Raw genomic sequence first — 14,270 nt, forward strand, 5'->3', positions numbered from 1 at the left:
TACATTTGTAGAATTTCATTTGCCATGCAAAATAAATGCCTTTCACATGTAATGAAATTCACATCAGTTATTGTCATAGAAGATGTAGTGTTTCCTGACAACATGTATTGTGTGTGTTGTAAACTATCAGCTAGGAGTTATGAGGTTACAACAACCTTTCATTCATTCTTCTTTCACACTGAGTCGAAACATCATTGTTACTTCAAGCATCATCTTTTAATTGGACACAAATTAATAATTATTGAAACATGTTATGTGTTCCACTATGAGAACAACTATCATTATAATGAAAAACAATTAAAATTTCCATGGCAGTTCATAATGTCTTTCTTTATTTGTAGAACCAGGTGTTGTCACTCAAGGACAAATTCACTCAAGTGACCATGAAGATGTTGACACTCCTGGATTAACACAGCATTCAAGTTCTCCTGCTCGTGACACCTACTCAGCTATTGCAGCTTCTGAAGAACGAATCTTGGGTGAAGAAAATCATCGCCATTCAGAAATGATGTCAGTGCTTGAAAGGATGATATCACTGAATGAAAGGACGCATGAAAGGTCAATATCACAAATGTCACAAATTCATAAAGTCATCATCCAAGTTCCTAAAGAAATCCAAAATGTAAACAGGACATTACAAGCACTAGTTCTCAATGTAAGCCAAGCAAATCAGTTGAGAATGACAGCAAGAGAACAACAATTCCACTTTACCCCATCTGAGGATGGATCTTTACATGCTGCTACTTTTTCTCCTGAGTCATCAGTTCTTCATTCCCCAGTTCTGGATGATACCGGTTCAGTAGATGCAAGTTCTGTGCAGGTCCCTGTCAACATCCAACCGCTTACATCTGTTAAAAATCTGGAACCGACACCTACAAATGAGACACAAAAAAGAAAGTTAGGGCAACAATTACTACTAACCAGCTTTTGGAAAAAGATTAAAACTCCAAAACAAGAAACTGCTCCACCATCACTCTTGCAATGTTTATCAACTGCTTCACAACTGCCACAGCCCACACCCAGTGCCCCTGAAGTACAACAGCCCACACCCAGTGCCCCTGAAGTGCAACAGCCCACACCCAGTGCCACTGAAATACCACAGCCCACACCCAGTGCCCCTGAAGTGCAACAGCCCACACCCAGTGCCACTGAAGTACCACAGCCCACACTTAGTGCCACCGAAGTGTCACAGCCCACAACCAGTGCCAGTGAAGTGCAACAGCCCACACTTAGTGCCACTGAAGTGCCACAGCCCACACCCAGTGCCCCTGAAGTGCAACAGCCCACACCCAGTGCCACAGAACTGACACAGGCCAGTAATAGTCATACAGTTAAGGCCAGAGTAATTGGAAGAGGGAAAAGGCAAACACAACAGCCAACAAACAGGCCTGTGACTCGCTCTCAAAAGGATAAACAAAAATAAATAATCACATTCACTTAATTTGTTGGTGTCCTGGTGGTGTTTACTGCACACTATTTCATGCATAGTGTATGTATGATCATGTACAGATGCTTCATAACATTCAAGTATGTCCTTGTACACATGAATGTTTAGAAATGCTCACTGACTGAATGAAGGCATATTTGATAACATATGAATATGTATTAATCATCAGTTGATTAATGGTACAACATTATTACACACTTATCATGTTAATGGAAGCTGACATTCACTTAGCTCTTGTTCAAGATGAGATGTATCTGGGTTATTTTTGTAATGTAGATAGTGATTTCATGCTAATATTATTGGCATACAACTTTAAGTAACTACCCATATAACAGCATACATTTTTATGTTATGTTTTCTGGTGTCTTAACTCTGTAAGACATTACTTACCTTAATCTTCTTTCATAGTTCATAATGTTGGCATGTGATCATGTATGATTTTTGGTTACAATAACAGATCTGTAAGTGTGTATGAATATATCTGTAGTCTCTCTGTATCTCTATAGATATATGTATACACACACACACACACACACACACACATTGTGTGTGTGTGTGTGTGTGTGTGTGTGTGTGTGTATATATATATATATTAACTGATAAATAGAGATATATATATATATATATATATATTTATATAGAGATATACATATATATATATATTTATATATATATATATATATATATATATATATATATATATATATATATATATATATATATATATATATACATGTAGAGGTATCAGTACCGTGTTAGCCGAGCTTCAATAATCAAAAAATAAATAGATGATACCGTTCTGTGGCTAACGAAATGCTTTTATTTGTGCGAGCTTTCGAGATACACTGATCTCTTCTTCCGGCGATGTTACAATGAATAAGCAAAAGGTATACTTAAAAACAGTGTCTCTTGGAATGTTGTCTGTGCTGTTCCTTCCCCCGGTGTGGATGTGTTTTATGGCTAGAGGTGTCAAAAGGTTACTGAAAGCAAGTGAAGAAATGTGTGTATGTGTATCAGTGTGAATAAAAATGAATGGAGAGCCCACAGTATATACAGTGCTTTACACAAGGTGTGTGTGGAGTGGGAGTGGATATAAATGGTGTGGGTGGGTGTGGAAATGTGAGAGTTTGTAGCACAACTAAAAGTGTGTGTGGATCCTTAGTGGTCCCTATTGGTGTATAGGGATGGAAAAACAAGGAGTATTAGTATGTGTGAGAGACTGCTGTGTGTGCATACATATAGCACAGTATGTACAGACATGGCCTTTAGCGCTCATGGGAAGAGAGTTCACTAGTGTCAGTAATGACTCATAAAATTTCGATCTCTGTTTAGACCACTGCTAAGTGTCCCGAACTGTTGCATAAATTTGTATTCATGCAACCGTCTCTCTTTCAGGGTTTTAAGATTACCTTTGAGTATGGCAACCCTCAGATCGTTCATCTTATGGCCAGAGTCAGAGAAATGTTCGCCAACAGGACTGTCTCTTGTACCGCGTGTGATGCTGTGGCGATGCAGGTTCATTCTCTTGTTTAGCCCCTGCCCTGTCTCACCTATGTATATATATATATATATATATATATATATATATATATATATATATATTTATCTCTGCCACTGTTGTCAGCAAACAGGCCTTGTGTTAATGAGATATAAATGTTCGGACACTTGCTAAAATTATGGGATCAGTATGATTGAGCCCATCATTCACTCACCTGTATTTAACTTTGAATATGATTACAACAAGGCCTACTTACACACATCAATGGCTTTAGTTTAGCATTCTATATATAATATAAATATATATAATCAGAATGAACAGTACAGGCCTTCATGGCTGAAAAGAGGCCTTGTTTGCTGTTAAATACAACTTATACACAGTTGACTCAAATAGGCCCTCAAACATACTCACCCAGTAATGTTATAAACTGGAATGAACTGTTAAGATAATTACAACAAGGCCTGTTTGCACACAAGGCCTTCAATGTACAGATATATATATATATATATATATATATATATATATATATATATATATATATACATGTAGAGGTATCAGTACCGTGTTAGCCGAGCTTCAATAATAAAAAAATAAATAGATGATACCGTTCTGTGGCTAACGAAATGCTTTTATTTGTGCGAGCTTTAATAGATGATACCGTTCTGTGGCTAACGAAATGCTTTTATTTGTGCGAGAATAAAAGCATTTCGTTAGCCACAGAACGGTATCATCTATTTATTTTTTGATTTTATATATATATATCTATATAGATATATATATATATATATATCTACATTTCTATATATATATATCTACACACAATATATAGTTAATTATATATAGATAAATATATATGTTAATATTTTTATATATATCTAATTATATATATATTTATTTATATATATATATATCTATGTATATATCAAGAGAGACTAACAGAGAGAGTCAAAGAGAGAGAGAAACAGAGCGAGAAAGAGAGAGAAAGACAGATAAACAGAGAGAGAGAAAAACAGAAAAAGACACAAACAGATAGATGTGTGTGTATGGTTAAATCTAGCTAAGTGTAACCAGAAATCTGTTCATCATAGCACTGTAGATGATTTCACACACATTGTTATTCTAATTCAAAGAGTCTACTTGATTTGCACATGTTGATTGCCTAAGCCGAAAGTAAAGTTTCGATTCCTGTGAAAAGAGTATCTTACCCAAAGAATTTCAGCCAATTATTGTAACAAATTTCTTGTGGGAGAAAACCTAGGCGTATAACTGCTAGGTTGTATTATAACCTTGGAAGAAACCGCGAACATAACTTGTAACTATTCACACATTCAGCAGACATCCGTATGCGTTCAACTTAACACAACGTACACTTGAAGAGAGAAGAAATGGCAGAAGCTTCCATATTGCACAGGGATCCACGTAAATCATACAAATTTATGATTTATGAAGCAATCGAATCAACGCCAGAGAAAAGTGCAAACGTGGCCAAAATCTATGACTTGATCCAGAAGAAATATCCATACTACCAAGAACCTGACAAACAACGACATTTTAAAACTTCTGTATGATTCACTTTATCCGCAAATGAATGTTTTGAGCGTGTCCAGACATTATTTCCTATAACAATATACTACATGACGAACCATTAGTACACATTGGTGACGGAGTCCTAAATCATAGATGCTTATCGCTTTTAAAGTATCATTTCAACATGTTACACTAACTGTAACACACACACACCTCATTGTTTAGCATTCAACATATAAAAACAAAGTGTCGCCCACATATGACGTGGGAACCTGGTCATGTCCCAAGGCATCCTTAAAAAGGTTACCGATGCAAGCCCCACCCCCAACCGACGTGCACGTGTGAAACAGTATTGGCTGTGCCCGTAGCTTATTGTTACGGTCAGTGCAGTGTGTCATGCGCGCGTGTCGGTGGGGCGGTGCGTGCACAGCGCTGGAGGCCAATGTTCATTCAGTGGGAAGGGTGTTTGCGTGCATTTCACGTTGCCTTAACATGACGTCACACGTATTTTGTTCGCTCATTGGCTGATCATCTGTTTTTGCCGTGGGCACACGTCCGTTTACAAAGTTTAGATATGTACGTGTGTTGAAGTGAATTTGTTTCGCTTCCATATCATAACTTTCAACCATGATTTGCGTAATGCTAACAGCACCATGGAGGGACATGTATTGAACGCACAGCATACACATCGTTTTGCGCATGCGCTAAGACTTAGTCCACACATTCGTGAAGTGAGCGCGCAACAGACGTTGTGCGCGCACATTATTATGTATACAGGCACCGGAACTAACATATCAGTAGTAATGCCAGCAACGCGATTTGAAAAATGAGACAGTTCTGTATCTGTAGTTTTATCCTTGCAGTTTAAACATATACGTCACTTATGCGTGAATATCCACAATCATATAGAGATGTGTTAAGCGTTGTCATGCTGAGACATAGATAAATGTGCCATCTTTGAACATCGAAGGTAGAAAAAACAGGATATTCAGCGCTTGTGCTGTGTGATGGTGTGGATGATCCCTTTGCAGCATGTACATAAAGCGTCTCCCCAGAAACTCTCAAATCTAGGTGAACCCCCCTTAGAAAGGGGGGAAGGCACCCTGAAAAACAAGATAATAAAAAATGCACAAATGCGCACCAGGGATTAGTGGAAGGTAATTTATTAAAAATACACAAAAACTGAGGGGATCCAACCCCACCTCAGAACAGCTGTGCAGCTGAATGGCTAAGTACTACCAAGGAGAACACCTAATGGTGACTAAACCCTAAGCTGCACAGTATACAAATACAGTAAAATTTATATAAAAAACATGAAAGAAAAAAACAAACATGAAAACAACCTATCAACAGATTTGTATAGAAACCGCCATAGGGTTGGGCACTGGCAAGGGGAAACGGACACTCACACTGAGACAGTCAGCAGACTCGCGGTGGCTGCACAGGATCCGGATCTCGGCACCGCGGAGATGGATAAAACCGCTGCTGTCTCCTGCAGGCTCCGTCTCAGCTTACCAGCATACACGCGCAGGATGACCTGTCGTGACCTCTACGCGTTTCGTACCAAGTACTTCGTCAGGAGGTTGCTGAAATGTGTGCGTATGTAAATGTATACTTCATTTATGATCATATGTTGACAGTAGTTATAAAGGATCATAATCATTTTGAATAAGTAAAGTGAATGAAATAAAAATGTTATTAACTACATTATCATTGTGTTGAATGATTTAGGAAAAGTAGAGAATTCCAAAAACTATACTTTGGAATGGTGTTAACATTTTGACAAATGTTAGATGAACGTCAAATCAACACACATATTTGACTTATACATACACATGTGACAATGTAGTAATGAACATGAACATGAAGTGAGAGAAGAACTAATCACATACATTGCAATGTTAATGATGTTTAACACATTAGGATGTTTGCATACAAACATGCATTGAGTGTTAACATCGCTCATGTGCATGAATAGATGTTCTCCTCCCATAAACACTAGCTGAGCAGGGTTTATCCCCTTCACTCCCCCCACCCCTATATTCCATGAATGGATGTTGTAACGTTAAGAAAACACACTGCACAATAACCACCAAGTGTAGATAAACGCACGGACACAATACAGAAACGACATGTTTCTATTGTCACATCTTTTTCATTACGTTCTGTTTATACATCCTGTAACTATACCTGTATCGAGGTTTGCACATTTTATGACAGATGTGAATTGAAATACATACCATGAGCAGAAATTGGAGTGATATACCTTGAAAAAGAAAACATGAATGAATATAAATCATTGTCATGACATGTTCATTAAGGTAAGCAACACACAGAAGTGCCAATTTTGTATGTGATATGAAACAAAATCTATAATACGTCAAATATGATCTTAAATACACAATAGTGTACACATCATTGTGACACACATGTCACACTCCAAAAGAAACATTGTATGTAACCATACTGCACTAGCTATTGACTATCGACATAGTAGGTTTATTGTGTATGCATAATCAAAAACAGCATGTACATAAAATATAGATTTTGTACACATTATTTCTTCACGTACACACAACACCTTTTAGTGGTAAGAAGTATAATACAACCTGTTGATGAATGACATACCGGTGCTACATACAATTGTCCACACAGCAGAGAAGAGAAGAGAAACGTGTGCGAACCATATTCATCTGTCACCAAAGTGAATGGTATTTTTACAAATATATTTATCATTACAATGAATTAATACATCTATGTAGTTCTATGAACATATATGTATTTGCTTACATGAAAAATAGGTGTTTATGACATTCCGACGTGTCTCCACACCACCGGCTGTTTTCTCAGTGTCAGCTGGTAAATTTAAGGGATGCTCCTCCTCCAAGCCCTGACGTATGTCGGTTTGTACATTATTGCGGAGTGCCAGATTGTGCAAAATGCAACATGCAATGACAATATCTGACACTTTAGCAGGCTTATATTGCAATGCCCCCCCCCCCCCTGTTCTATCTAAACACCGAAATCGTGTTTTCAGAAGCCCAAATGTCCTCTCTATGACGGATCGGGTAGATATATGGGCAACATTTTACCTTTCCTCTGCTTCACATTGAGGGTTTGGCACCGGGGTCAACAGCCACGGCCTAATTCCGTATCCTGAGTCACCTATAATCCATCGTGCCAAAAAATGAAACAATTTGTGTTAACATTATGACATTGAACAGTTCATATAAAAACTAGAGTTGTTTGTTAACACATCATAATATGTACTCACCCACCAGCCAACCAGGTCCAAAATAGCCTTCTTCGAAAGCATGGAAGACTGATGAGTTTCTCAGGATAGAGGAATCGTGACTGGAACCAGGGAATTTGGCTACCACATGCATAATCTTCATCGTGGCATCGCATACCACCTGTACATTCAGGGAATGGTAGTGCTTACGGTTGCGGTAAGCATGCTCACTCTGACTAGGCGGGATCAAAGCAACATGGGTGCAATCTATTGCACCCATCATGCATGGTATCCCGGCTATGGTATAAAAGCCATTCCTGACTTCCAGCCACTCTGTGTGCTCTGTAGGAAAATGAATATAATTCCTAGCGCGTCTATTCAGTGCACATAGAAACTGGGTAAAGGCCCGCGAGAATGTAGATTGCGAAACCCCGCCCACTATGCCCTCAGTTGTCTGGAATGACGCGGAAGCAAGATAATGTAATGAGCACAGCATTTTAACAAGCCCAGGGACTGCACGACCTCTGGCTGTCACAAAATCCAAATCTCCCCGTATCTCTTCATAAAGAGCTAAGATTGCTGCTGAACTCAAACGATAGCGACTTACAATCTCCTCCTCACTCATCCCATCTAACATGGTACTCTCCCTGTACAAATGAGAACGAGGCACAACTTCTCTCCTCTCTCTTCTCCTCTCATCTCCTTACCCTCTCCCTCGACCTCTACCTCTCCTGTGTGCGTGCCTGTCCCTGTCACTGTCCCTGTCTTCTCTGTCCCTGTCCCTTCCTTGGCCTATGACATCCTCTCCATCAGCAAGCCTCTCGTCCAATAGAATCTTCCTCTGTCTCATAAACATTCGCATCATTTTCAGGTCTGTAGCTGTGAATGCGCAGGTAATTGCCCTCCTTTAAATACCTATGTGATGATGTCAGGTGACTTGCTGAAGTGCAAGGTGTTACATTAACATATCCAAGTAGTTCACTCCCAACGTGTATCCAGTAGCAATTAAAAGGATTATTTATGTGTGTTCACCAGGCAATCACGATATTTGAGAATGATGTAACGTTAAGCTTTGTACAAGCATTTATTGGCAAGTATTTCTGGAATGTGTAATGCATATACTGCACCGACACACTTTATTCGAGCAAATACCCGGTATGTACCTGGCAGATACCTGGAATGCGCCGCTCCTCACCTCTGACAAGCCCCGTTGCATTTGCCTTCCCAGCCTGGGTTCATGCCTGGCTGATGGGCGGCTGATCTGTTAAATGATAATGATTAGGATTTAATAGGCTGCAATGCTTCGCGTGTCTACCAGATGGCATAAATTCATGAATTGTAATGCAGTATATATGTATATATACTGCACCGACACACTTTATTCGAGCAAATACCCAGTATGTACCTGGCAGATACCTGGAATGCGCCGCTCCTCACCTCTGACAAGCCCCGTTGCGTTTGCCTTCCCAGCCTGGGTTCATGCCTGGCTGACGGGCGGCTGATCTGTTAAATGATAATGATTAGGATTTAATAGGCTGCAATGCTTCGCGTGTCTACCAGATGGCATAAATTCATGAATTGTAATGCAGTATATATAGATATACTGTGCAGTATTGCAGCCAGCGGGAATAAAATGCTTCAATCCCTGCCTGGAAATAACCCAATATACTCGGGCAGAAAACAGTCACAAACCTCAATACACCCGGGTATACCCGAATTCGTGGGACTAGCCGAGCTCGAATAAAGTGTGTCGCCAGTGTACTGTGCAGTATTGCAGCCAGCGGGAATAAAATGCTTCAATCCCTGCCTGGAAAATAACTCAATGCACTCGGGCAGAAAACAGTCACAAACCTCAATACACCCGGGTATACCCGAATTCGTGGGACTAGCCGAGCTCAAATAAAGTGTGTCGCCAGTGTACCACTTCAGAACGCAACACTCGGTCATCTAATTAGGATACAACCATGACATTGACGTTGAGAAACTACGTTGCAACATGTGTAATTTGGCATGTTATTGTCACCTGTTCACATGAACTAATTGTAATTTGCATATGCATAATTTAATGCCATCAGGATAGTTGCTATTGATTCAGTTTCAATCGTGTAAAAATGAGTAACTATTATAGATGTGTGTATAAGTTAGCATGAAGTGATTCTAATGCATGGTGTACAATGTAAACATGCAATGTTATTGAGTGTCCAATTACGGACGTCATCAAAAGAGGGAGGTCACAAAGTACATGTAAACATGAAAACAAACAGCTACATTTACATTTGATCATGCGTTATACATTCAAAGCATTCTGTAATGCATACCAACATTACTATACGCTGGATATGTTAGATGTGTGAAATGTGTTACATCATATAATAAATTGAAGCACACTTAAGTAACATGTTTGATATTATGTGACCTGTTCCTTTAAGATTTGAGTATAGGATTTTCTCTTGATACATCATAACATTAAGACTAATGTGACACGCAAATCATCATAACATATAAAAGTACAATGTTATGCCAATAATAAACGTAAGGGGTGACACGATGAAGTGAGTGACCTCGACACTGTAATGCCAAGCACATTTTTATTATGAGCAATAGAACGTAAACAGTTCTATAATGTTATAAGTCCCCACTCCATTGACTCAATTGATGTAAAGATGAGGTTTTTTTTCTAAGTGCCGTCCCGGCAACCTTACCGATCCTTCTCCCCTCTAACTTGCCAACTTTAGTTGGCGGGACCAATTGCCGATGAAATCTCCATTTCTGAGTGCCGATCAGCACCGATAAGCTGATCGGGGCTACTTGAATACAGCCGATTTCAAAAAGTGCCGATAAGTGCCGATAAGTGCCGATAAGTGGGTTATCGGCAGCCGCATGCCGATAATTTTTTATCGGCAAGAAAAACTGCCGATTTTGAGCACTTATCGGCGCTTACTGAATCTCAAATCCAATTTTGGCGGGAAAATGCCGATAAAAGCCTTATCGGCGCTTACTGCATGAGGCCCTAAGAGTAGGTATTTACCACACATTATTAAAGTTATGGTGGGTAAAAAAAAGTGACAAAAACCCTCCACAGTAAAGCATATAGCAAATGGAAATTACTGTATGTTCATTTGCATGTCTTTCACCATTATCACCCAAATGCTTTTATATATATAAAAAAACAAGGAAAAATCAGCGCTAGGACTAGCACATGAGTGATAGCATATATAGGTAAATTCTAAGTGAATAATATAATTAATTCTCAGGTACGACCATGGAGAAATGAGCTAACAGGATGCAGCCCTAATGAGGATATGCCTATCCTAGTTAATGTGAAAAAGAAGAAAAAAAGCGCAATCCTGTATAGCTATTGCTTCCTCACAATAGTTCTATTGGACATGTTTTTGGATTTACATTTATATTTTTTCTCCTCTATATGATATCTCCTGTTGTGTGTTTTTATACTGTCATGCATTGTGTTATATTGCACTATTATGTTTGTTTTTTTCTGTGTGTCCAGCAACCTAGCCTCTCTTGCTTAATAAATAATCCAGTTTTTTTTATAGCTATATAGGATTGCACTTTTTTTCTTCTTTTTCATATATATATATATATATATATATATATATATATATATATATAACAAAATTGAAGGTTTATTTGATTATTTCACTATATATATGTGCACAATTAGAAGCGTAGATATTTTCACTTGTCTAATCATGCAATGGGCAACCTGCAACAAATAAAAACATGCATACCAGAGGAACCACCCGAGGACCCCTGGACACTGCGGGAAACACCTGTAGGCCACCGGAAACCCACAGGAACCACCTGAGGACCCCCAGACACCCACAGGGTCCACCCGTTAGGACCACCATGGGGCCCCCAGACACCCGTGGGAAAAACCTGGAGGCACCCGGACACCCATAAGAACAACCTGCGGACCCGCAGACACCCACGGGGATCACCTGAGGACCACAGGACACCCGTGGAAACCACCTGAGGCCCCCAGACACCCACAGGGACCACCTGGAGACCCCTGGACATCCACAAGGAACCTCATGGGGCCCCCAGACACTCGTGGGGACGACCCAAGGACACTCGCGGCCTCTGGTATCAATCATGTGCAGAAAAAATAAATGTTTTTATGTGAAGATACAGGGGGTGGGTGGGTTGTGTATTGGTGGGTAGTACATATTGTAATGTTTATTGGGGGCAGAGGAGGTGAGTGAAGGGCCAAGTACCCCTTCACTGATCCCCTCTGCCCCCAATAAACCTGCTATTGTGCCTTAACCCCTTCATTGCTTTAGCGGCTAGCCGCTAATGTTAAAATCCACGCTGAGGGATACTGGCACCCCCCACCGGGGCCTGTATATCACGACGTAGGGGGGTCCCGAGGCTGAAATAAACTTTGTTCAGTCAGGAGACTCCCTGTTCACACACACTATGAAAAAAAATACAATGTAAGTAGCTTCATTACCTTAGCAGGTAATGATTTTTTTATTTGGGTGGGGGATGGTGGGGGGGGAGTGTTTGATACTAGTGTGCATGAGCAGTGGGTCTTCTGAGCTGAACAAAGTTGATTTCAGCCTCGGGGACCCCCTACTTCCCAAAGTACTTGCCCCGTTATTGGGTGCCGGCATCCCTCTGCTTTGTTTAGATCTCACGGCCACATGACCCACAGGATTTTAACATGGGGATACTGGCACACCTAACGGGGCCTGTATCTCGGGAAGTAAGGGGTCCCCAGACCTGAAATCAATGCTGTTCAGCTCTGGAGACCCACTGCTACAATACAGTAGTGTTAGAATTTAAATAAAACCCCTGCAATCGCCTGTTAGAGGCGCGCAGTTAGAGTGACTGATTCATCTTATCTCTTACTGCGCATCTCATACAGACAAGTAGACCCAGGTAGGATTAACACAGCAAGGACCCCTGCTGTGTTAATCCGATGGGCCATTAGTCTGCCATGGCAAATTTTGTGAGGATTTCGGGGAAATCTCGAAAACCAATTCAGTAAATGATTGGATAACGGCCGCTGCATCTGTACATCAATGTTGCACCAGCAAAAATAACAGACTTTTTATTGGATCCATAAAAAAATATCGAATCCGATCATTTTTCTTTTATAAAGCCTAAATACTATTTTTTTTCTATTAATGGCTATTCATCACATTTCAAATGGGATTAATGCCAGAAAGACTACAAATATGTTATCACCTATTCCAGGCTATCTTTCCTATGTGTATAATGTCAATATACTGGCCATTATATACATACACTGGCGACACACTTTATTCGAGCTCGGCTAGTCCCACGAATTCGGGTATACCCGGGTGTATTGAGGTTTGTGACTGTTTTCTGCCCGAGTGCATTGAGGTATTTTCCAGGCAGGGATTGAAGCATTTTATTCCCGCTGGCTGCAATACTGCACAGTATATATATATATACTGCATTACAATTCATGAATTTATGCCATCTGGTAGACACGCGAAGCATTGCAGCCTATTAAATCCTAATCATTATCATTTAACAGATCAGCCGCCCGTCAGCCAGGCATGAACCCAGGCTGGGAAGGCAAACGCAACGGGGCTTGTCAGAGGTGAGGAGCGGCGCATTCCAGGTATCTGCCAGGTACATACTGGGTATTTGCTCGAATAAAGTGTGTCGGTGCAGTACTGTTGGCAAGATAAGCTATAGCAACATGAAATAGATAATAAAATAGTAATTAAAATACATTACAGTACATATTAACCCCTTTGTAGCCCACAGTCATGGAAACCCATGACTATCTAACTACAAAGAGATACTAATGGGTTAATATAAACATAAAAGCGCACTAACTATCCCATTGGTCACCTTAGTGGCTAGTAAAGCATTGCCATAGTGAATTAAATGCTTTCACCACACAGTGTCTTGGTTTTTTTGTGTAGGGGTTAAATAAAATAAGGTGTGTGGGGTGGTCTAATAAAAAGGAGCCCATTGTTCTAATGCAATGAGTCAGAAGTATCAAAAAAGTGATGAAAATGAAAATTTAGGCACTGAAGTAATAAAAAATACATTAAAAAACAATATATTTTCCAATTCAATTTCTAGTAATAGTTTCTGGATGGAGTATCAAGGCAATTTTTATGGAAGGCATCAATTTTTTCCCCCCCATTATTTGGTTTTGACATTAAGGGTACTTTATTCACATTATTCAAGTGTGCATTATCTTGTTATCTGTGGAGTATCAATAGGAGAGTAAGGGATGCATTAAATTATATAATTATTGGAATGATATATTTAAATTTCTGCACTAGTGTGTATTTTCTTACTAGCATTAGTGGATCGGCATACAATTTCTTGTCCACAAATATGCGTGCAATGCACAAGACTTTTACTTACGTATGTCACAGCCACAAGCAGAAAATGTAAAAATGTATCAAAATGAAGATTTCTTTACATTCATAACATTTCTCCCAATATGTATCAAATTGCAGGAGCATCAGCAGTAACGGGGATGGCCATGTTTGCCAATACGGGACTCAGGAACCTCCTGTACATTGCAGGATTCACTTCCATAGAGGCCTGTT

The 14,270-nt window shown here is 39.7% G+C and overlaps 1 long non-coding RNA gene across 1 annotated transcript in view; it reads right to left on the reverse strand.

The window, feature by feature from the left end:
* Nucleotides 1-318: 318 nt before the first annotated feature.
* The window catches only part of LOC142493759 (uncharacterized), a 117,425-nt gene continuing 103,473 nt past the window's right edge, over nt 319-14,270 (reverse strand). Inside the window, exons 5-6 of the long non-coding RNA XR_012801200.1 lie at nt 712-872; nt 319-535 (exon numbers count right to left, since the gene is read on the reverse strand). This is a non-coding gene — a long non-coding RNA (uncharacterized LOC142493759). The remainder of the gene's footprint in view (nt 536-711; nt 873-14,270) is intronic.

Source organism: Ascaphus truei, chromosome 4 (assembly GCF_040206685.1).
Source record: "Ascaphus truei isolate aAscTru1 chromosome 4, aAscTru1.hap1, whole genome shotgun sequence".
In the NCBI taxonomy this organism is placed as follows: domain Eukaryota; kingdom Metazoa; phylum Chordata; class Amphibia; order Anura; family Ascaphidae; genus Ascaphus; species Ascaphus truei.